At 39.8% G+C, this 22,951-nt stretch overlaps 1 long non-coding RNA gene across 1 annotated transcript; it reads right to left on the bottom strand.

The window, feature by feature from the left end:
- Positions 1–470: 470 nt before the first annotated feature.
- On the bottom strand, positions 471–16,771 carry LOC148052396 (uncharacterized). Its single transcript, XR_015699243.1, has 4 exons — positions 16,678–16,771; positions 12,018–12,212; positions 2,796–2,875; positions 471–618 (listed from the first exon to the last, which is right to left on the bottom strand). It is a non-coding gene; the product is annotated as an uncharacterized LOC148052396 (long non-coding RNA).
- Positions 16,772–22,951: the final 6,180 nt, after the last annotated feature.

The raw sequence follows: 22,951 nt of genomic DNA, 5'->3' as shown, positions 1-22,951 counted from the left end.
CTCCTCCCCCCATCTACCTTCTCATATATTCCCCTCTTACATCAAAACGCCTGCTACCATGACTTTCTATCTGCCTGTGACCATTCCTTCTTTACACTTCAACATTTTAATTAAAAAGCAATAAAACACTTTAATTTGAGGTTTGTACATAAAAATACAAGTAAAAATGGCCCGAACACTGGGCAAATACTATTGAAATCTGAGCTGAAAGGCAGTTAGAGTAACTTTAACCACCTGAGAAATGCAATAATCACCCTGAAATGCACAGCCTGGAGTGTTTTATTGCCATTATAAACTGCAATTTATATATTAAAATAAGGAAAACAGTCAGACCCATCCATTTATGAGCTATAATAAATATGGTTATGACATCACTGACAACCAGTCACAAACTTCCAAACACATGCAGAGCTCTAAAGCAATTTCACGATTACCTTTTAAATCTGTTTTCTATCAGCACATGTGTATTTCTTGGGTGTGCACAAAATCACAGGCCTGACTCAGCAGCAGTGTCTTCATGGGTGCGAAGGTCTCCTGCATTCTGCAAGCTCTTGCTCTATACTGTCTTTCATGTGTCTTGCACCCATCCAGCCCACCACTGCACTTACCATCTTCTATCTTCCCCATGCAAAAAAAAAAAAAAAAAAAAAAAATCTGATTGTTAGAGAATCATTCCCAATTTTATTTTGCAACTCTCAAAACATCACCTTAACAGAATTTGGGAGAAATGCTGCTTTGGGGAAACCTCTAAAATGGCCATTATGGCTCTCATGAAGTCCCTCTGTTTGAGGGACAAGCATTCCTTAACTACTTACACTAAGTGGTTGCACTCTAGAAGAGTTAGCCATTGCATGCAGCCTTGAATACAGCTGCTCAATCGCTTTTGCTAGATTTCTCCTTCAAACATAGCCCCAACATTTGTTCTTTCCACTGTTGCAAGTTTCTTGGGGGAGGAGAGTTTCTAAAATGAATAAATCGTACCTCAGGGAACAGCTCTTCTCTAAGAACAAGCTAACAGGATAAGCCTATAATAGAAATATAAATCAACTGCAAAACTTTTTTTTTTTTTTTTTTTGAGTGCTTTTCTCTCAGAACCAGCAGTGCAACAATTTCCTTCTCTACTGCTCAGGCCCTTTCCTGATGAAACCTGTCCTGGTCCCTCTGCCTTCCAGCTGTCAATACATTTGTCACATGCACTGCGGCTTCGTTGGGATCAAAGTTCTTTGACTTCATCTTCAGACTCCGATAACCCGGAGCTAAGCTGGAGAAGATGAGCTATGGTAGCAGTTGCATGGGCCTGATCCAGCAGCGGCTGCCAAACACGAGGACCCCCTACAAGGAGGACAACAGCTGAAGACGTTCAGATCAGAGGGAACTTGCTGTGCTAAAGCCAAGAGGAGCTGGGAGTCACAGAGCAAGGAGCAGCCATCAATTTGGCGTCGTGCTATGTGCAAGACAGGCTGGAGCAAAGCACTGGGGTGACCTGTCTAATTCACCATCACAAGCAAAGGCTAAATACCAAGTGAGGGAAGGAAGGAGCACACGTCATACTGGAGAAGACGCAGCCTTTGATATAGCTGTTAAACACAAGGTCCTGTGAGATTTAACTGTACTGACCCTGTTATTTTACATTTTATCCTTCCCACTCAATGCATTTTATTCCCCTTCTGTTCTTATCTTCATAACCCAGTGGTGATTGTTTTTCATCTCCCCACATTTTCCCTTAAACCAGCCCACCTTCCCTGCAGAAGGTATTCCTGATTTTCACTCTGCTCAGAAAGATGTTATCTCACCGGGGACTGCTCCTCAAGTCATCCACCTTCCCTTGCCAGACATCAATCTCAGCCCTTGGTAGAAAATTCTGGCACAAAAGTACCAGCAAATGGACACAGGTCAAGCAGACAAAAAGACTTAATAAAACACTGCAAGTACCTTGTGGCCAGCAAAGGTAGGATTGCATGGGTAGTGTGATCGGAGAAGAGCAGTCAGATAAGATAAAGCCTTTTCACAGGCCTTTACAGAAATTTCCTCTGAAGACACACTATGGTTATTTGCACACAGAAGAATCTTAGCAGTTGCCAAGACTCAATATATTTGTCTTTACAATGCCCCTCTGAAGTAGATGAAGAGAGTACTATTTTTACCACTTTGAGGAAGTAAAAACTGAAAAACAAATTGTGTGATTTTTCCATGGTTGTAGAAACCATGGAAAACAATGGCAACTATGGCAAACAATTTTCAGGTGACTTTATGCTATTCTATGCTGCCTATGTTGATAATTCAGAGTAGTCCATTAAGAGCAAGATGTACTTTTGGTCTTCTTTCTCTCTTCTGTCTTCCTCTTTTAAAGCAATATAGATGCTTTGTTTGTTCTTGAGCACAGAATGCTTGCTAAGACTTTCACCTTGAATTGGAGGCTTAAAAGAAAAAAGCACAGAGCTTTTAAACTTGACTCACTATTTTAAAGTAAGCCAGTAGAAAGAGTGAAGTCCAAATCTAACATGCTTCTAGCTTCCAAGATATCATGTTACTCTTGTTGTAACAACTAGAAAGGAAATAAAAGCAAGTATAACAGATGAAATCAGCTACCCGCATAAGAATAAATCCCATGGATCAATCACAGATAGTAGGAAAGGTTATTTGTCTTCACCGCTTGAGTATCACCTCTTCCATTCAGCCAGGTTCACCTAAATATCTGCGCCAAAGCTGATGACATGACTTTTGTCTCTGTGACTTCACCTGCCCACCAATACAGGACATGGTCTCTTTTGTCGATATTTGCAATTTGACATTACCTTGAGCATCACTGGCAGATGTGCATTTCATTCCACTAATGTTTTGCTTTCAATTGAGGAAGACGCAGCCAATTCTTCACCTATGATGGGAAATTCCTGTTAGCAAAAAAAACATGAGAGGAAGAATAAAATTGCTCCTTCCTTCAGCTGCAATTCTCACTGCAGCACATAGAGAGATACACATTTCTTCTCTGGTACCATCCTAGACTGCATCAGGTCAGTAATATCCCATGAAAGCCCAAGGAAGCCTTCATAGTTTGACAGCAAGCATGGCGGCAGGCCTAAAGTCTTGTAAGGAAAATTATTTTCTTGACCACAGAGGAGACCTGGGTCTCCTCTGACAATTGTCAGCACAGGAAGACCAATAGAAGGTGTTGACCTCTTCAAACCTCTTCACGGCACTGGCTTTCACCAGTTGTGTAAAAGTAGGCCAGGCACTAAGGAAGCTTTTTCTTTCATTTTAAATGTATGTCAATATTTGAAAAAGGGTCCATTCTGAGTAACTCCGGTGGATGTGGATGACACGCTGCTGTTCGGGGAAAGGAGAGAGAAGCAAGTAGTTAAAATTAGTCAACACTGGTAGTTAATAAAATGCTACTGGGAAGACGTTGAGAAGAAAGGCAGGTGGAGATGATTTCTCCCTTAAAATAAAACTTTCTCCAGCATTCATTGTGCATCAATAAACCGGACCGAAATGCATTTTTAAATGTAAGCAAGTTAATATCTCTTCTTGTGTTCATAACTGAGCAAAGGCAGACAGGGGACCAGGCAAGGGAATTGCTGCTTTTAATCTGGCATAATGCGTGCATACGTCACATGGACACACAGCCACACCCAGTGCTTCTCAACCTTGTCCCTGTGATCTCAGTGCTCCTAGTGAAAGAAGTCACTTTGATAGTCTGAATTTTAAGAAAATTTGTAATTCAAAATTTTGAGAGTGATTATAAGAATAGGTGCATGCATGTATCTATCAAGTATATATGTTCTTCTAGGAAAATAAAACTTATTTTATAAACTGGAAATTTACTTCATGGACTTTTCAACATCAGCACATACAAATTTTTCACTGATACAGAAAATTTTTCTCATTTTCATCAGAAAAATAATTTTTTATTTGGAAAAAAAAACTCTTTAGTGCTCCTTATTAATATTTTTAATAATTTAAAATGTTTATCAGTTTCATGTATCCTAGATATCTAATTATTTGCAGACTTTCCCTTATACATTGCTAATGGGACAAACATCTTGCCTTCATTTGTTTTTATTTGGGAAAAGTATTAAGTTACAACAAATGCAGTGTGTGATCTAAAATTCAGAATATTTGACCATTTTATGAAAGCCAACTAATAAGCGGGGATTACTGTCTCTCAAAACACTGAGACCCGGTTCCCCTCAATATTTGATATGTCTTATTTGCTATTTGAACCGAATGTTCCATCACGGTAGTACTCTTGTTCTTTGATTAGATGATCTAAACTATATAAGCAGGTGGCTACTCTGATTAATTTGCTTTGGCTTTGCTTTTCTCTGAGGGATAGTGGGAATACTTTAGTTGGTGTGAATGATAGGCTGTGAGAGGGTGGAAATCAGGCCAACAGAATGATAAGGAATTTAAACCTTTTCTTCTGCACAGGAGCAAGCATTGTGTATGGCTTAGTATAGGGAGCAACAGGTTAATACATCTAGCTTTTTTCCTTAATATCTGGAGCAATAAAACAGTGGAAGCAAAACGTACTTTTAACTCTGAATTCGAGCTTCTCTTTTTGAGATCTCTAGTGAAAATGAATCTGTACAATTGTAAACCAAGCCTTAATCCTGCAAGGACATATTTATATGCTTAGCTGTACCCTAGTTGAGCAGCACCATTTTCATCAATAGGATTCATCATGGGACTACTCAGAGACATTAACGCTAATTAAATACAAGCATAAAACTCTTTGCAGGCTTGAGACCTAAACCGACTTCAATTTCTACTAAAAATTATTTTCATTTCATAATTAAAGCAAATTTTTGCTACTGGCATGGTGTCTGATCTCCACTTAAATGTATGGAGATAAAACTCTGTTAGTGCAAGTGGCTTTCAGAAAGCCAATAAGAACAGTGAAAATATCTGCATTGGAATTTCTAGGTAAGATTTGGTTTCTGAGTTGTTCTCGGTTTTAGTTCTTGACCATTCTTCATTATTACCATAGCTCCACTACTAGCCCTATACATAGTCTGGCTATCATTTGTATTGGTTTTATATCTTATGGTCTGCTACCAACCTGTCATAATATGCATTTGTGTGCTCCTAAGGCACCACTTGGACCTGCCTCCTTGCATAACAATGTTTTTTTTAGTATACTGCATGTTTCCCCAGTTCTTTCTTGTTCCCCCAAGACCCTGCCCAAAATGTAATCATTCCCTACTAAACCCCGGCGGGTTTGGGACATACTCCTGTGCTTCAAGAAAGCCCAGTTGATCCACCTGATCCCCGCAGTCAGGTGGGCTCACTGCCAGCTTTACAGCATCCAATAAAGACATGTGCATATTAAAGCTTACCAACCACCAAAAAAATTAAACGTTCCAGTCAAGGTAAATTGCCTTTTCCTAACCAAAAGTTACATTGTGTACTGCAAGCTCCTAATAATTAACATCTCTATAAAGGCAGACATTATTATTTATTGAAGCAAAGTTGGGGTCTGCTGTCCACCACATATATTGTATTTTATCATGGGCAGACCCAGAGCCTGTTTTGGAAGGTTACCATGCCCTGCAAGTGCTGAAAAGCCAAGAAAAAAAGAGACAAAGGGAGTCAATATTACAGGCACATCATGGTTTTCCTATAGAGCCTCCCTTAAAGAAAAAAATCCTGTATGAGGATGTTAATGAGTACAGGCATTGTGCCTTTTCTGAGGTCAAAATCATGTTCCTCCCAAGTTTGAAAAGTGAATATTGGACTCAAGATCAGTCTTTTGTGGTTTAAAATCCAAGAATCACTTAGCCAGCTATTTCCCCAGCACTGTCAACCACAGCAGAGAAACACATCTTAGGACTGAGGCAATTATGCTACTAACAACATTAACGTGGGTTTGGTTTTTTTGGGTTTTTTGGGGGACGAAGGGGAGAACTAGTAATCCCCTACTAAAAGCATACTGCAGGGTTCAATAGCAAAAACCCTTCTGAGATTATAATGTGTTTCAGATCATTAGTGTAAACAACTTTATTTGTAGTATTTTTTTTCTCAGAATACATGCGCTTTAAACATCTTGTGGGCCTTTTCCAAGTACTTTTCTAAAATGACATCAGCAAGCCAAGGCCAAAAACTTAATATGTCTGCTAAGACCCAACGTAAAAGTATTACTATTTATATTGACAAAACAGCTAGGAAGTCTGACCATAGCCGTGGCTGTGGGTGCCGCGGTGAACTTGTGAGCCGTGGCGAGACTGGGGAGCCCAGAGGAGCAGCACAGCTCTAAGGGTGGACAACGTGGGCTTGAGCCTTGCTGCCATCGCGGCCCCACCACCGCCAGCCTCGACACGGGAACGGCGGGGAGCTGAGCACAGGCTATTTCTGATTTGAATGCTATTTGTACTACTGGAATCCTATTTTGAGTATTTTGAGTTCTATTTTGAGGTTTTTGAATACTCTTTTGACTCTACTGTACACATAACCCGGGAATATCAGGAAATATAACATTAACCAAAATATCCCTTCAAAGAGGGTTTTTTTAGCCTCCTTTCTGAAGCTGGATTGAGATAATCGCAGGACTCCCCCTGCCATACCCTTTCACAGCGCACCCCGTTACCCCTCCGGCACTGCCAGCTCAGGGCTCTGAAGCCTTGAAGCAGCCTTAAAAATATGAGATTTGCTCAAAAATACTTCTTCCTTCCTTTTTTTTTTTTTTTAATCAAAAGTAATTGAGAGAGTGGGAATGTTTGCTTGTTCTTCATTATGAATGTGTTTCATATATTTCCTTAAATCTCTCCACATAGGGAATCCACCAGGAGAAATAAATTTTTATATTTTAAAAAATGAGGAGTGTTGAAAATTTCATTCCACCGAGGTTTGAAGGAAAAGAGGAGCCTCACTGTACTTACTGAAGTTGACAACTTCATCCTCTTCCCGGGAATGCCTAAAAAGAAGGAAAGTCCAGCAGGACCTTTTGACCTAAGGACGGGGGAAGGGATGTAGACTGCCCATCATGTCTTAATTTTAACTTTCTAAGGCATAATCACACGTGAAGTTTCTACAGTAAAAAATGGTATAGCAGAGCACCTATTTCCTTTTCTCTGTGCTTAATATTTCTGTATCATTGGAAGCCTACTCTTTGACTTCGCAGCCCTACTACAGCATCAAACTATAGTGCCTGATTTGCATTTCCAAAAAGAAAATTGTTTTCCAAAAAAATGTATGTGGCAGCAAGAGGCTCCAAACAGCATTCTTATAGTAACACAGTAGCACATTTCAAGCCAACTAAACTTACTGAGCCCTCTCCTATGTTTACAGCATGTTTCAAATAGTTTTCTAAGAGCCCAGAAAGTTAGTAGCAGGCATGGTTGATTTATTGAAAATTTGCCTTTTTAAATCTTAGAGTTAATGGCTATATTTTATGTCATTGATAGTCCGTGTGTGATGCATATATTAATAGACAAAATTACCAATATTAAGGCACGAGAGTTGTAAAAATAAAATACATTCATTGCAAAATAAAAACAAATATGGAAGACCTTCTGCTAATTCTAAGCTGTTCTAAGCTTTTGTCTAAAAGACAAAAAAAAAGGTGTCCAAAACTTTCTTAAAGATGTCAATAGAGTCATTCAAAACTCCTTGTTCTGCTCCTGGCCAGGACAACACATTTTTGAGTTGGTATCTCATAGCACCTTGCTAATGTTCTCCCTCTTGAGCTATTGGAAAGCAAGTAACAAACAGGCATGCCAAACTGCAAAGCCCTGCAGGTGCCTACCTTGGGCTGAACGCATTGCAGGTTAGCATTGTCACACACAGCTCCTATCACAGTACATGTGCTCTGGTGGCAGCACATTTGGTGGCAACAAAAGACACCATAAGGTGGAAATTTCAGTCTTTACTTTTGCTAATGTCTAAGAACCCTGCTCTCAGTCTGAACACAGCAACCTAGATGCCTTCATGTAATGCAGAGAAGTTATTTTAAAAATCTATTTGTGTACTTATAAAATAAACATAAAATGATGACATGGCTGAGGAATAACATGCTTTACCAAATCAAGCTTCCAAGTAGCGGCCAGGTTTCCACCAAGCACCCAGTATTGGCTGTAGACTTGGCAGTAAGGTAGCACCTTAAGGAAGCTGTGCCTTTCAAATTCATGTAAGAGTTGGTCAACTTTGATTGCTCAGGGTTGTTTTGGCAAACCAAGGTCAAACAAGAAACAGAAGATATGTGCATACCATACACTGCTAAAGTTTTCTAAAGTCTTAGGGAAGTCTTCCCCGCTATGAGTCTCAACATTTTTTCAGCACATTAGTGGTCCGTCCAGAGTTAGATAAAATACCATCTATAGCTACTCTAATTATTGGATGTGAATCACTTTATCATGGAAGATGCAATAAAATATGCAGTAAAATATACATTTTAAACTAAACAATCATATTTTCCATTTTTTATATCACGATAACCATTCCTTAGTCATGATGACTGTCAAACAGAAAGATGAGGAGAGCAACAATAATACGTTTGTAAAGGAAGTTATTTTTGGAATATAATTTTTACTTAGGGAAGGAGAAAAAAAGTCCAACTGAAGTAAACAATTTAGTTCATCATCATCAACACAGGGACACTTTGCATAGACATTTCCTTTCACAGGTCACTACATTCATTGGCTTAGAACTGGTTAGAGGGCTTCGGATTGAAAATAGTAAATGACAAACAACTACTGGAAGTAGTAGCCCATGAAGCAAAATACAGCCAGCCAAGACAAAAATTAGATCGCATTATGCTGAACCTACTCCTACCTGTCCTATAATTCAAGATCCAGTTTGCATATGTACAGCTAGCTATAGTAAAACATAAGGTTTATTAAAGATTTCAGCTGTTGGGAAATGATTTAGCTTATGCAATTTCTACAAGAAAAAAAAAACCTAGAGAATGTTTGTTAGGTCAAAGTTTTTTTGTTTTCTGGGGGGTTTTTAATCACCCTCTGCATAGCTTTAACACTAGATAATACAGTGTAATGCATCAATACACTATAGCAAATTTTCTCTGCTTTAAATATCACTCTCATTCATACTGTGATTCAATTTAAAGAATCATTCAAAGATAAATCTAAATAAATAACAAGCTAGCTTTCAGGCAAACAAATGAATTTGCATTGTTTTATATTCATCATAAATATTTCACTTAATTACTGAGGTACTATGTTCAGAAATACAAAACAACATTATAAATTTATTAGCACTGTCCCTGCTGATTTTACAGAAGTTCTGTGGAATGTTAAAGCCAAAAGTAGAAACAGGCTCATGAGCATAACCAAAAAAGCAGAGGCTGCAGTCAAATGCTAAACTGGATTGACACACTCTGGTTTGCTCTGTATATTTACTCCAGCTAAAGCTTCCTGTCTTGAATCAGGTGTTATCCTATTTATTCTCAAAACCCAAGGTCAACTAAACCCTTTTCCTTCTGTTGACTTTCAAAACCTAAACATCTGAATCAGGCTAGTTCAAGTATTATCTCGAAAACTATCACAGGAGTTATTTTTCCCCTCATTGTAAAATTGTGAAAACGTAAAAGGATGTAACAGCATTTTTCAAAGGTTTACCGAGGTCAGCTATGTGAAGAAAAAATAAAAAGTGCTACCAAAACATAAAAGCTACAGTACGTAGCATTTATCATCAAAATTATTTAAGTTCTTTTAATGACTCTAAAGGCTATGAAAAATATTTTTTAAATGTAAATATGTGGGTCTTTTAGAAGAAGCTATCCTTCTTTGTAAACCACAGTATCACTGGTGATTTATAATTTTCAGAAAATCTTAATCCCACAGGAAACATATAAGAGTTCCTCTTTATTTTTAACCTAATGCTGGATCTAACATGGAATGCAGTTTCTGTTATTAGCAAAAACTCTATTATTTTTATTTGCTTATAATAAATTAAGATAAAATCTGAAACAATGTGAGTATGAAACCATTTTAAAAACAGGGGTTTTTTTCCTTTACCTTTGGAACAACTTCAGATGTAAATAAAATTGTGGATATCACATTTCCCTAGGGATTAAGTACTCTTACTGTTCAAATGTCATTAATTACCCTTAATGCCATTATGAACTATTTGGAGATTATCATTATTAAACTGTTAGAGTATTTCTTAATTCCTCACCAGAAAGCCACAGAGTAACTAGCTGAGCCTATCCTCTGTCTCTTTTGTTGAAATAACAGTAGCCTAGAGGAATTGTGTCTGAAAGGAAAAAGTCAAGAAACAACAATAAAAAATATTTTGTTTGACTAAATGAGCAGTAGAAAGAAGAGTTTGGGTTTTAAACCATATGCTATTTCATAAGCAGAGGATCTGGGTCTCTCACAGCCTGATTCAAGCAGCTGGGTTTCTCTGAGTAACTGGGGAAGCAGCGTAAATCCCTCTAATGCAAGTATCTTATCTGTAGCACACCTGTTTTGGCAATACTGGAAAATATCTAATAAACCCCCCTACCAAATGAGAGCATCCCCTGTTTATAGCCACAAAGGACAAGAAGGCAGGCAGATCCTGTGTGTGCACATGTGTGCGCACACGTGTGTGCAGCTGCACTCGTAGCACAAGCCCACGCTCGATACACAACGCTTTTTTTGCTATGTGCACGCTGAAGCCATGGGGCAAGGGTTGGAGAGGCAGCTATTGTGAATAGTGATTGAATTTTAAAGCAGCTAATACAGACTCAAAAAAAAAAAAAATACATCACACACACCCCCAAAGAAAAACTTTTTAAAAAGTTACGTGGTCCAAGCCTGCAGCATGACTGAACGGTAAGGTCCTCACTGATATCGGAAAAGTTTAATTTTAGGGTCCTAAGGATGTTTCACTGCTGTAAAAGATATTGACGAGAACAGAATATGGACACTGGATTTGGTATCAGTATATATCGTACTTAAATATTCAAAATACATGGGTTTTTGTCATATCCTCATCTTCTTTTTACAAAATACTAAGCCAATGAGGATTTTAGCATAGCTGCTATTTAAATTGTGTCACTTGGCTCTTTCTCTGAATAACCGTTGGGCTGGGAGGACGAGCTTGCTCCACCACAGGGGCCACGTGTTCCTACTACAATTCAGATACTCATCTCCTCTTCCAAGATAAACCACAGTCCTTGGATTCATATTTTGAAGTCTGTATTTTACTTTGTTATTATTATTCAACTTGTATTTTTCATTCAAATATATGCCAACACTTTTACACTTGTGTGTTTAAAAACTAACATCATAAATTTGGCTACAGGTAAATTTGATCACTATTCTCAAGCAGAAAAAAGGCTGAACTGAAACTTTCTAATGACTACCTGGAAAGATAAGAGCAGATAAATCTTCAGCATTTACTCACTTCTGGTACTGAAAAACAAGCTACTTGTCAGCTTGAAGGCACACATTAAAACACACACTCCCTTACCTTGTGCTTACACATTAGATTAGCTGGGGTTTTCTGAGTGTTATTTTTTTTTTTTTAAGCAAAAGAATAAAGGGCTTCTCCAAAGAGAAAAGGGGAGGTCCTCAGGTGGTCCTGCTTCCTTGGTTTGCATTTCTAGCTCCCCTTACCTCTGCTCTGGAGGAGTTCCCAGCCAATACCTGGAGCACAGTGGGCCAAATTTGGTATTTTAATACGAGGAGAGAGCTGCAAGGTGAAGCTGCCAGCTTCATGAGTTACCCCCAAATCAGCCAGAAGGGTTATACTCTGGGAGCATCTCTGCTAATGGAGAGGGAGGCGGACACCAGAAAAGGGGTTCCTCAAAAGCTGCGCAGGGTTTAGAGGTGGGGACAGAGCTTCAGAATGGCCATCGCAAGGAGTAACAATATGCAGTATGGGAAGGGAGATAGGAACAAGCTTTTCCCTGTCCCTTTTCCAGATCAGATCCACACGTTGCAGAGGCCACGGCTCCCTCACAGAGCTCTGCTGAAAGGTAACGCAGCACTCGGGATCTGTTACGAGTTATTTCAGTGAGGAATGTCTGGGGTTTTATGGTTATTTTAATTGGTGACAGTACTCACTGCTTAACATACTCAATCTGGCGCCGATATTCTCCCATGTCCTGCTCCATCCTGAATGCTCATCCTGTCTCACGGCTGCTTTCTCGCCCTCGTCAGGAGCTGCTGCCCCGGTACCGTCCTTGCTCTGGCATTATCGGGTCTGGTCTGTGTAACGCCAAGCTGGGCCGAGCGCTGGCATACTTCACCGGAGATTAATACTTACGCTGCCTGTCCAGAGAGCATGGAAAGTTGATAAGTGCAATAAGCTTTAAAGCAAAACTGAATTCAAACCCCTTTTTACTATTTTGTTCAGACCGGTAGCTAACAGTTCAGCCTGTTCTTTCATGCATAAAATATATTTTGTATCAGTGAAAAAGCATAGCTGCCAGACATCTAGGACTGACAAGGGAGACTAAGCTATACACCTTGGCACAATATTTCTTCTAAGCATCTCAGAGAATTTTACTATCAATAGCAATCTTTAATTTGCAATACTTCTAGGAGAAGGTAATTATCATTATGCTTTTACAAGTGAGACAAGGTGACTCAAGTGTCTTGCCAAAGGACAAACAGAATAGAGCAGTAATAAAGTCAACGTCTCTTGCCCAGTGACTTAAACACAACTCTTCAGTCTGCTTGGCAGCAAAAGTCTCGGTAAGCTTCAGATCCAGGGCTGGCTCGCTTCAGTGTGCAGGAGGGCATGTAAAACAAAGCCTACGTCATTCACCTTCTTCCTCTCCCATTTTGCTAGAGAGCCAAGAGCTAAGATCACTGGTGCTCACCAGAGAACTTGTCCTGCCCCTCTCCATACTGTGGATGGAAGAATAACTGTGGGCTAGTTAAGATGAGCAACCTCTTTCATTTAAACTTAGAGAAGAAGGTGGTCAGCTCAGCAGCTACCCCTTCCCAGCCTCCTTTATCACCCACCTCTCACAGCAACCTCCTCTTCCTTACATTGCTCCCACATTGGACCACCTCCTTGGTCCGCTCCCCATCCCTTTCCCACAAGCAGCACACTTACTCAGCCATCCTACCACACCACATGGAAAAATCCTTATTTTTTCTTTCTCAGATTAAACATACCAAAAGAGAGGACAAGCCAAGAGACACTACCTGGGGGAGGAGACAACATGCTGACAATCATCTGACCAGTGGTATCGTGGGGCAGCAGTTGCTGGAAAAGTAGTGGGAGGCTGAAGCTGGGAGCCACCATATCTCCCAGCTTGTGTCCTTCAAGATACCATGGCTCACAGCCCTTGTTCTCTGCTTTATGCTGCTCAAAATCAGCCCACGTGTTATGCTTTTCTGGAGCTCGGTAGGCTGCTAACCCCCAGCGTAGGTCATGGAGAATGGACTTTCTTTTCATCCCTGCAGGCAGCATTTTGCAAAAAGGCCAGGGAACAATCACAGGACAGTAGTGACTCACTGTTTCTGTCAGTGGAAAGAATCTCTGCTGCCCAGTGCTCCCCTTCTCCCACCTGGCATCGCCACCAAAACCACCACACCGACGAACAAGGAGGTTACGCAAGGCTGCGAGGTCGGAATATTAACTTACAAAAGTCAGGAACAGTGGGAAAGGGCTGCCAGCTAGACTGTATCAGCTTCCTTGGCCTGCTAGGAAAAATAGGTCAAGGTTTTCCAAGGTGACCATCAATTTTGGATGTCCAGCTTCATGTGTGTTTAAAAAAAAAAAAAAAAAAAAAGGAAAGAAATTCTTTTGGAAAAAAACACTAAATGTCTATCATTGGGGAAAAAACCAAAAGGCAGCCAGACAGCTGTATCTTTCAAGGTCCTTGCAGTTGAACACCCCAGAAAAAAAAAAATTTACCTTGAGCCATAAGTCCCTGGAAAAAAAAAAAAAAAATCCACTACTCTGCAAAAAACAACGGAGGAAACCCCGTGGGTAAATAACTAGTGGGAGCTCACAAGAGCATGGCTCTCAGGATGCATGTGTGTTTCTACCGCGGGAGAGAGAACAATTGAATTACGAGGAGCTCTTAAGCAAGTAAAGTAAACATCTTTTGGCAATTTAGTGCTGCACTTTGAAGCCTGGCTATGTCATACAAACGGTGAAATAGCACGGACACCCTTCTGCTGGCTAGTTTGTTTAATATGGTGAGTCGGGAGTTTTCGGAGCGCAGCACTCTTTTATGAGCTCACGAGCTGGAGGAGGGAAAGTGTGGAAGGAGCAGGAGAAGGGTGTTTAAGCAAAGCTATAGCTGCCCAGAGCCTATGGGAAGGGTCTCCGGCAGGAGCCCTGCAGCATCCGCGGGGCTGCCACCGCGGGAACCAGCCCCAAGCAGCCCCCGCCACAAGGAAAGAGGGGGGGGGAGAAAGAGAGAGGTATGGGACGAAGGGATGAGGATAATCACACGAGCAGGGTTAATTGCTATAAATATCAAGAATCAAATCAATATGTCAAGATGTGTGTTCCACTTTTCACATATATGCGGCGCGTAAATGAGAAACGGAGAGAGAGGGAGGAAGAGCTAGAAAGAAAAAGGAGAGACTACTAAAGAAATAAGCCCCCCTGTACAGACAGCCTGACGCCAGATGGCTTCTTCTAATAAATATTCAACCTTAACTCAGTTCCCATGTAACTTTGTTGTAAAGCTGCCAGCACACCCACACAGATCTGGGCCAGCAAAATGATTACAGTAGTACAAACAAAATAGTGCAATAGAGGAAACAGGCAGACAGGGTCCTGTATACAGAAAGACAGAGCTGTAAAGATGTGAGTTGATGAACCTTTAGATTTAATACTGAGAAACTTAAAATAATGATTTGGGCAAAGGGGAGAAAATCCTTGGGAGGGGGAGAAAAAGAAAAAAAAAAAAAGGACTTATTTTTTTCCTTGCAGTTGTTTTTATTGTTGGGAATACAGAGAACATCATTCTGTTAAGACAGCAAATGAGGCACTATAAATCAGTTGCTATTCTGCATATTTTCTGTATTCAGCTGGAATTCAGATACCTTGCCTGAAATCATAGTCCAGCTTAAATTTCCACTGTCTGTTGTCCTCATATGGGGCACAAGTTAAAAAGGAAGATTTTGTGCGTGACATTTGTTATATTAATTGGGAAGAGAAAGAGGAGATTTGGTATATTTTTCTTAAGAAAACACTGGCTCAGTGCTCAAAAACATGCATTTCAAGTTGTGTGAGTGTTTTTGCCCCAAGCTCTTTAATTTTAAAATTGGATTATGAGATCTGAATATCAGAACACACCATGTTGGCAACCCCAAAACTATTTAAATAGGACCCTGACCAAATCATGATCTAGTGCTAAGATTAGGAGGGGGAAAAAAGGCAATGAAAAAGGACATGCTTTGCAGACAGGCATCTATTGATGACGTGAAGCAAGAAAAAAGATCCAGAGCAGAAAATACATTTTAAAAATGCTAAGGCTTCATGCTACTGATTTCTTGGATCTGTTTCATGCAGAATATCTCAATTTTAGAGGCAGAGAAAATGCAGGTACCCAACTCAAAACGTCTGCCTGCAGTTAAGGTGGTTATTTAACAACCACCTATGGGCCAGCGATGGATCAGGTAGTTAAATGATGCATTTACTTTGGTTGAGGGAGTATTAACATGAGGCAAAGCTCTTCTTTCTCAAGAACGCAGCCCTTCGATGTTATGAGCTAACTCGTGGTGTGCTCCTGGAAGGACACTATTTTGGATGATACAGAAGAGCATAAATAGAATTAATAAGACAGAATTTAAAAAAAAGGGGGGGGGGAGGTAGGCTGAACGTCAGAAAATATTTCCTGGTTGTGAGAGTTTCCCTCTGCAAAGCAGATCGACAAGGAGATGTAGTAGGCTGTAGAGTCAGGCTTTCACCACTTCCCTCGGGAGATTGTCACTGCGGAGGTTTTAAAAACAAAGCTGAACTCAGCACTAGTAAATATGCTGCAGGGAATAACCCTGTGTTGGGCAAGAAATGGACAAGATCAATTAACAGATCTCTTCTATGTCTACTTTCTATTATTTTTGACTGTTGGGAAGAAAACTTTGCTAGAGAAAAGCCTAAACCTCCCGCCACCCCCACCCCCCCCCCGTCTTTTCTTTTAAAAAGAGAACAGACTATATCACATTGCAAGCTCATGTCTGAAGCTCTGTTTATTACAACCGCTAAGTCTCTCCCACCAGTTTTGCTCTGCTCGCCCTCTATCCCCACTATTATTGAGAAGCACTGGAAAGAATTTCCTGGAGAGGGGGGAAAAAAAAAAAAAAAAAAGAAAGAGAGAGATCTGATTCTCTCTTATTTCTGATCTTTCCAGGCCCCTTTATAATATTCATCTATTCTGAGCAGTGTTTGACACTTCCTTCCCACCCACCCCCATTAGAAATCAGCTGTGGATTGCCTCCTTGTGCTCCTTCTTCCCCAGCCTTAAGGTACACATTACGATTCTATTCTTATCCAGAGCATGATAGCATCAAACGAAGGAAGTAGTCGGACAACGGCAGGCAGGCGTCTTGGTAAGCTCCACGCCTGAAGAAATGCACACCTTTTGTTTATGGCTAGCAGGATGAAAGCCATGCAATGGAGCTGGACACAAATCTGTCAGCCCTTGGGAAAACACCACTGCTGAAGCCGCTAACGACGCGCCTCCTCGGTGCTGCGAACCACAAGCACATCAAACAAGTCCTTCATCGACTATGCTGGCTTGAAGTTCAAGATGTCTATCCTTACCTTAATAAACCAGGCCTAAGATGCTGAAAAATCCCCGTATAAATCTTAGAGGTTCAGGGTCACCACTTAGACTCCTCCGGCACTAAGCTTCATTCTGCAGACAAAATTGGATGAAAATTAGGGCTACCTTCAAAATCAATTTAAGTCCTCCCCACACTCTTTTTGTTAAAAGAAATGGCATATATTTAAGGAATTAAAACCAAAACACATTAATTTCTTCCTTGTGGAGAGGCAGAGAGATGAGCCCATGGCTAAGAAGAGCATTTCCCTGCACTCCTGGGTGCCACAGAGTGACCATACAGTCATACAGCACATCCCTGCCAGATCAACATAGAATTTGATTTTTAGATCTGCTTGATTTAATACAGTGCCAAGTTTCTATTAGTACTGTTTGGTTCAGGAAAGGAAAAAGGCAAAGGGAAACCAGGAGAGAAAGAGCATAGAGAAAATTAAATAGCAAAGAGACATAGGCAGAAAGAAAAGGGTGGAGAAAGTAGGCTCTACCCATCCTCTCCATCTCCACTCCCACCCCTCTCTCTCCAGAAGGAATGTGGTAGAGGTGCCCAGCCTCACTGGCAGGCAAGACTGGAAGAAAGCCTCAGCCCTCTCTGGCTTCTCAGCTAAGCACTAGAATAAATCAAAGCAAGGAAAGAGCAAGGAAGGAGGTGAACTGTGGGCTTGGGGAGTAAAATGGAATGAGGAGGGTGTTCTGCAATGCCTGATGGCACCCAGGACATAAGTAAGAGTAAGAGGAGGTTCCAATGAACCACCTTTCACTGCACCTCCATTGGGAATGAATCCCCCCATTAAGACCTTCCCCACATCCCTTCCCCTCCTGCCATGGAGCAGGGAGGTCAGTTTTGCCCCCACTGCAGCCACAATGACTGGGGAAGTACGAAGACACTGGTGGGACCAAAGTCCTCCAAGACGTCTAGCTGGAAGGAAAAACATCAACATCACTATCCCAGCGAGGTGCTGGCTAGGCTCAACTTCTCAGCTCGTGTAAGCAACCTGAACGAACACTTAGCTGTCACGGCAGCCTCGGTCTTGCAGCTTCTGGGGATGTCCGCCTGAGTGATCACCGAGTTGGCACACTCAGAACCTTGCTGGAAACCAACAGGATTCATTAGGAGGGCATGCGGCTGGGTGCCTTACGTCCACATAGTGCAACTCCCACCACGTTGGATTTCTTCAGAGCAGGGTAGTTCATCTAGCTGGAACTGCAGCAAATCTCACTATTGCAACTAGAGGAAAAAGAGAGTTGAGGCAGCAAAATTGGTCCGATTTCACGCATTTTTTTGTAAAATTCTATGTTGTCTTAGAAATGCAAGCGGTGATTTTGGACATGAGACCAAGCAGAACGCAGTGTTGATGCTCTCAGCCATTAGTTTATAAATTGAATAAGATAGATGTGTTCATTCATATGAACTAATGTAGTTTTTCTTATGAAGGTTTCATATTATACAAATCCATTAGCATATTTACAAATTAATCTTCCCTTAGGAAGAAAAAAGATCAAAGATTTACAGAAGGAAGTGCTTTATTACTTTTAAACTGCCTTTTTTTTTTTTTAAAGAAAGAGAAAAAGAAATGAAGGGAAATTATGTTGAACCATAAATGTTTCTTTATGACTACTGTACAGCAGCTTTGTGGGAGATTTAAATTTACTAAAGGGCAAGGGGGACTTTAAGCCATCTATATGAGTTCAGTATTAAAAATATATATACATGACAGGTGCCCATATAAGTTCATGCAGTACAAAATATTCCATAAATGAGCTCATTTATCTGAGTAATTTAAAAAGAGCTTCTGCACAAGGGGAGATATTTAGTATGAATTATAGTCCGTTTACCTTTCATGAGTTTTTTCATCACTTCCCATACCTCCTTTGGTGCTACTGAAAATATCTGTAGTTATCAAGTGTTATATTCAACCTTGCTATTCCCTATTCCCAGGAAAGCCCTATTGGTGAAGTGACTCCATATTCTCTTCAAGATATGTAGTTTGTAAAACCCTGCATGCACGATTATTCCTTCTTCATAGATGCCAGATAAAACAAGATCAGGCTAAGAAATCTTTTATCTAAGCAAATAGCTTGAATAATAAAGAGTATTACAGGTAAAGAAAAAATCTGTAGGTTTGCCCTCATCATTTAGATTTGCCACCATTGTAAAAAAAAAAAAAAATCCTCTTTATATTTTCAGAATGACTTTGTACTGTGGTTGAAAATACAGAGTAGTAGAGCAGCAAGGAAATGAAATGAGATGCAAACCTTTAATGATTTATTAATAACCACTTTCTGAGACATTTCTAACTACTAAAGAAATCAGAACACTAAATACATTAAGATCTTCGGGGGGGGGGGGGGAAGAGGAAAAAAAAAAAAAAAAGGGAACTATTGGAAAGTTATAGAAATAACAGAAAATTTCCAAGAGAAAAAAACACCTGACAACCGAAGTGCATTTTAGGTAGAGCTGCTCCTGCCTTGGAACTAGATGAGCTCTGAAACCCCTCTCAGACATAAGTTTTGTACTTCTGTGGTGAAATGTTTGAAGAACTTTTGCAACATGTACCATTTTTTTTTTTTTTTAATACTTTAGGATATATTCCAAAGGAAAACTTCAAGGTTATTACTAAGACTAAGGTTAAATCATCATTCCTCAACAGAATAACTTTCATTTTCTCATGATCATTGTACTCACTGAAGTAGAACTTCTTTCACTTTTTGGAGCTTCCTGAAAGATTGATGTTACATTGAAAAGGACTAGTACCTGGATAACATCCATCTCTCCTCCTCCTCCTCTTCACTACACACCTGACAATGAATAAAGCCCTTTCACCGCAGGACAGCTGTGCTTTTACTGTACTGGAGCCATGAACACAAAGAAGCCATATACAGAGAGGTCACTGCCAGGCTGTAAATGGTTTCATAGGATCTCATACCAGGAGAGAAAGAGGACCTCAGTAAACATACTACTAAGACAGCAGAGATTTTAACGCTGTTCAGAAGCGTTACACTCTACACTCACTCTTCACAGCTTTCATCAGCTAGTGCCTAGCCTGAAGCCTACAAGGGGAACCAAACTGGACCTGTTCTCCTCCCTAGTTCTCTTCTTCTGAAAATGTTTCTCCCCTCCATCTACACTCCACTTATCTCCATGAAGGACACATGCCTTGAGCAAGTTTTGAATGAAAAGATATTCTTCCTCTACTCTGGAGTTGAGTTGAATTGTAAAACACCTCCACATTCTCCTGTTCTCATTCAGGCATGCTCTCCTTGAAAAACCAGGCAACTTCATCTCTCTCTGTGTTCTTTTCTTCTGCTTTCCTGAAAGTGTCAGAGGGAAACTCTCCAGAAGGTTTCTCTGTAATAGTTAGAGAGAGAAATTCAGTGTCAATTTTTGCTTTCCTGCAGACGTTGCATTTGGCTATCAGAGTGTTCACAGTTAGCAAACCATAACTCTTCAATGTCTCAGTCTACCCATTTGGGAAATCAATAAAAGATAAGACTACCCAAGCTCCAGGGCTATGAGGGTTAGTAAATGTTTCTAAAGTGCTTTGAAAACCAGGAAAGGTGCAATGTTTTTATAATGGCCTTAATGCTTTGGAGTTGTATAGAATATTTTATTCCAAACTCTTAAGCTATTACAAACAACAAACCCTAACTGTGACACTCCTATGAGATATTTGTAAATGAACAATTATGTTCAGGGTAATGCTTAGTCCATCATATCTTAGATCAAAATACCGACATCAGACTGTAATTTGTCATTCATATGATCCGCTAGTCCTGCTGAAGTCTGTGAAACCTTTTTGTTGAAAAATATTATTGACAAACCGATTCAGCAGATTAATGCTAATTAACTTAGGGTGAGAGAGTTATGTATTACTTGAAATTTGGATCACAAAAGGAGAACGACAAAGCAAAGAGGCATGTTCTAGAGCCAACAGGAGAGAAGTCGGTGACTGAGGTTCAACTACAGAAAAAAAAAAAAAAATATCAACAAAAACACCCTTAGGCCAATATTCTCCTCTCAAACCAAGAAGCATTTAAGGTTAACGCTTTACACTTCCCAGGCATTCAGCTCTTCAGCCATCACCACCCTGTTAAAGATACTGACTACATTGCAGATGTGAGAGGAAGCTTTGCATCACAAGTTTTTCAGGTGAAAAAGTATGTCATCAATGAAGAAGAATTACAAGTCATTAAAGTGGAGTGCATGCTGTGCATGCCTCTTCAATTCAATATAGGGAATTAAGAAGTCAAATGCCTGTGGCATTAAATATGAATGATGAATGTGAGAAATAAAATAAGTAGAAGAGAAATCTATGTGTTTCATTACACGAGGTAGCTGTGCCACTGGCACCTTTTGCTTTTGTATGAAAAAAATGGTCTAAGATTAGAAAGCAAAGAAAACTCAGCTTATTTTTAAGGAAATTCATATCAAATCTTGGTGAGATTAAGAAATAAAGTATTTTCCAATTTAGATTCCATTCTGATAATCTGAAAAGATAACAGTGTATGATACTTTATGAACCAGGAATTGAGAAGAACAGCACAACATTACGTTCTTCATAACGGGCTTCTAAAAGAACAGCCAGTATTTAAAAGAAAGAACACAAACTATAGAAAAAGAGAAATGTCAGAAGTGACACATTATCTCATTTTAAGGCATGCGTTTGACTCCTTCTTACAATATGAAGGATAAACAACATGAGCCACAAAGGCTTCTGTGTGTATCATAAAGCACATAGCATGGGAAACCACTTCTCTAGTTCTCTGAAGGAAATGGTTTCTTTCATCTCTGATCAAGTTTCAGAGGTATTATTATTTATTTACACATGAAGGGCTGTGAACCAAATTCACCTCATCATTTTGTACAATAGATTGAAGAATACGTCTACTTAGCAGCCTCTCTAAGATGTCTAACTTTTGGAGTTATGTCCCCCAGATAGTTAGATGCTGTCTGCATCTGGGACACCTCTTTTGCTTAACATTAGATGTCCATAAAAGTCTATTAATTCTCTGAATGTGGTAGAACAAGTGACTGTGCCCTAGAAGAAAGAGAATTGAGAACAGCCAGGTAGCATCTATAGGCACTAAGAGAGAACACAAAATAGATGGCTGGATTTTTTTCAAGACATTTAAGATGGTGGGAGAAAAAGATCTATGAACCGATTACCAATCTCACCAGAGAGATTGAGGTAAAGAGTGCTAGGGGCTATTGAAAAGAGAAGACTATATTAGTGAGAGGGTAAAACCCGTTTGCTTGCCTGTTTGGAGACTATGAGGTTCCAAGACAATGTGGTACCCAGACAGTTAAATATCAATAAATTCTGATCCATCTTCTATTACTTATAAATATTTTTTGATACATAATGAAAACAGCAACTGTTTGAAGACCTGCAAAAGTGTCTGTTGCAACTGAGCCAATTTTGAAACTCTTACCAAGTTCAACATTTTTGTTGTTGATAAAATGAAATTTTGTTGATTTTAAAGGATAAAAGCATGAATTATACATATGTATACACACACACGCACACATAAATAATGCGTATGGTGTATTTTGACACACAGTATGTTTTCTGTCCCATATACTCTCTAGATTTTTCTCAACTTATTTTCAGGCACAAAACAGGAGATGTGTGCATCACGTGATTTCTTTTTCACTACATTGTTATGTGACAGATTACAACATGGATGGTGTGGATCACATCCCAGTTAGCAGAACTGCTATGGAGATGGAATCAACAATTTGAAGACACTCACCGATCACAGAGCATCTAACAACAGGAGTAAATGATATGGGTGCTCCTTTAAATCACTTGATACAGTCTGGCTTTGTGCAGGCACCTAGAAAGGGTAGAATAGTACAATTAATCCCCCAAACCTCAGGCATTGCACCTCTGTACAGGCATTGTGTCCTTTTATGAATTCAACATGTTTTTTGACATTTTGCATGTGCTTTGTTATGGGGACTGGGTCACTGGAAGTTTTCACAGGCTTCTTTTGCAAAACAGCCGTTGTGGGAAAATCACAACTGTCAGTCAGCACTGTCCACCACATCCATAATGTGCTTGCTGGAATAATTCAGGTGGCACAGGGATCCTTGAGAATTTCAATCTGAATTAATCTTTTTGAAATAAGATTTCTTTCCCCCAGTGACACAAACTAAAATGATGTAAGTGCAAAATCTCTGTAGTAAATTAGAGATAAAAGAATAAAACAGTTAAACGAATATATTTTTCATGCTTGAGGGCTGTGTGTTTAACA

The sequence above is a fragment of the Nipponia nippon genome, unplaced genomic scaffold (genome assembly GCF_047370975.1).
Source record: "Nipponia nippon isolate SJK-2023a ecotype South Korea unplaced genomic scaffold, ASM4737097v1 scaffold_5, whole genome shotgun sequence".
NCBI classification, from domain to species: domain Eukaryota; kingdom Metazoa; phylum Chordata; class Aves; order Pelecaniformes; family Threskiornithidae; genus Nipponia; species Nipponia nippon.
Note: the sequence above shows the minus strand (reverse complement) of the source record. Positions and strands in the feature narration are given on the sequence as shown.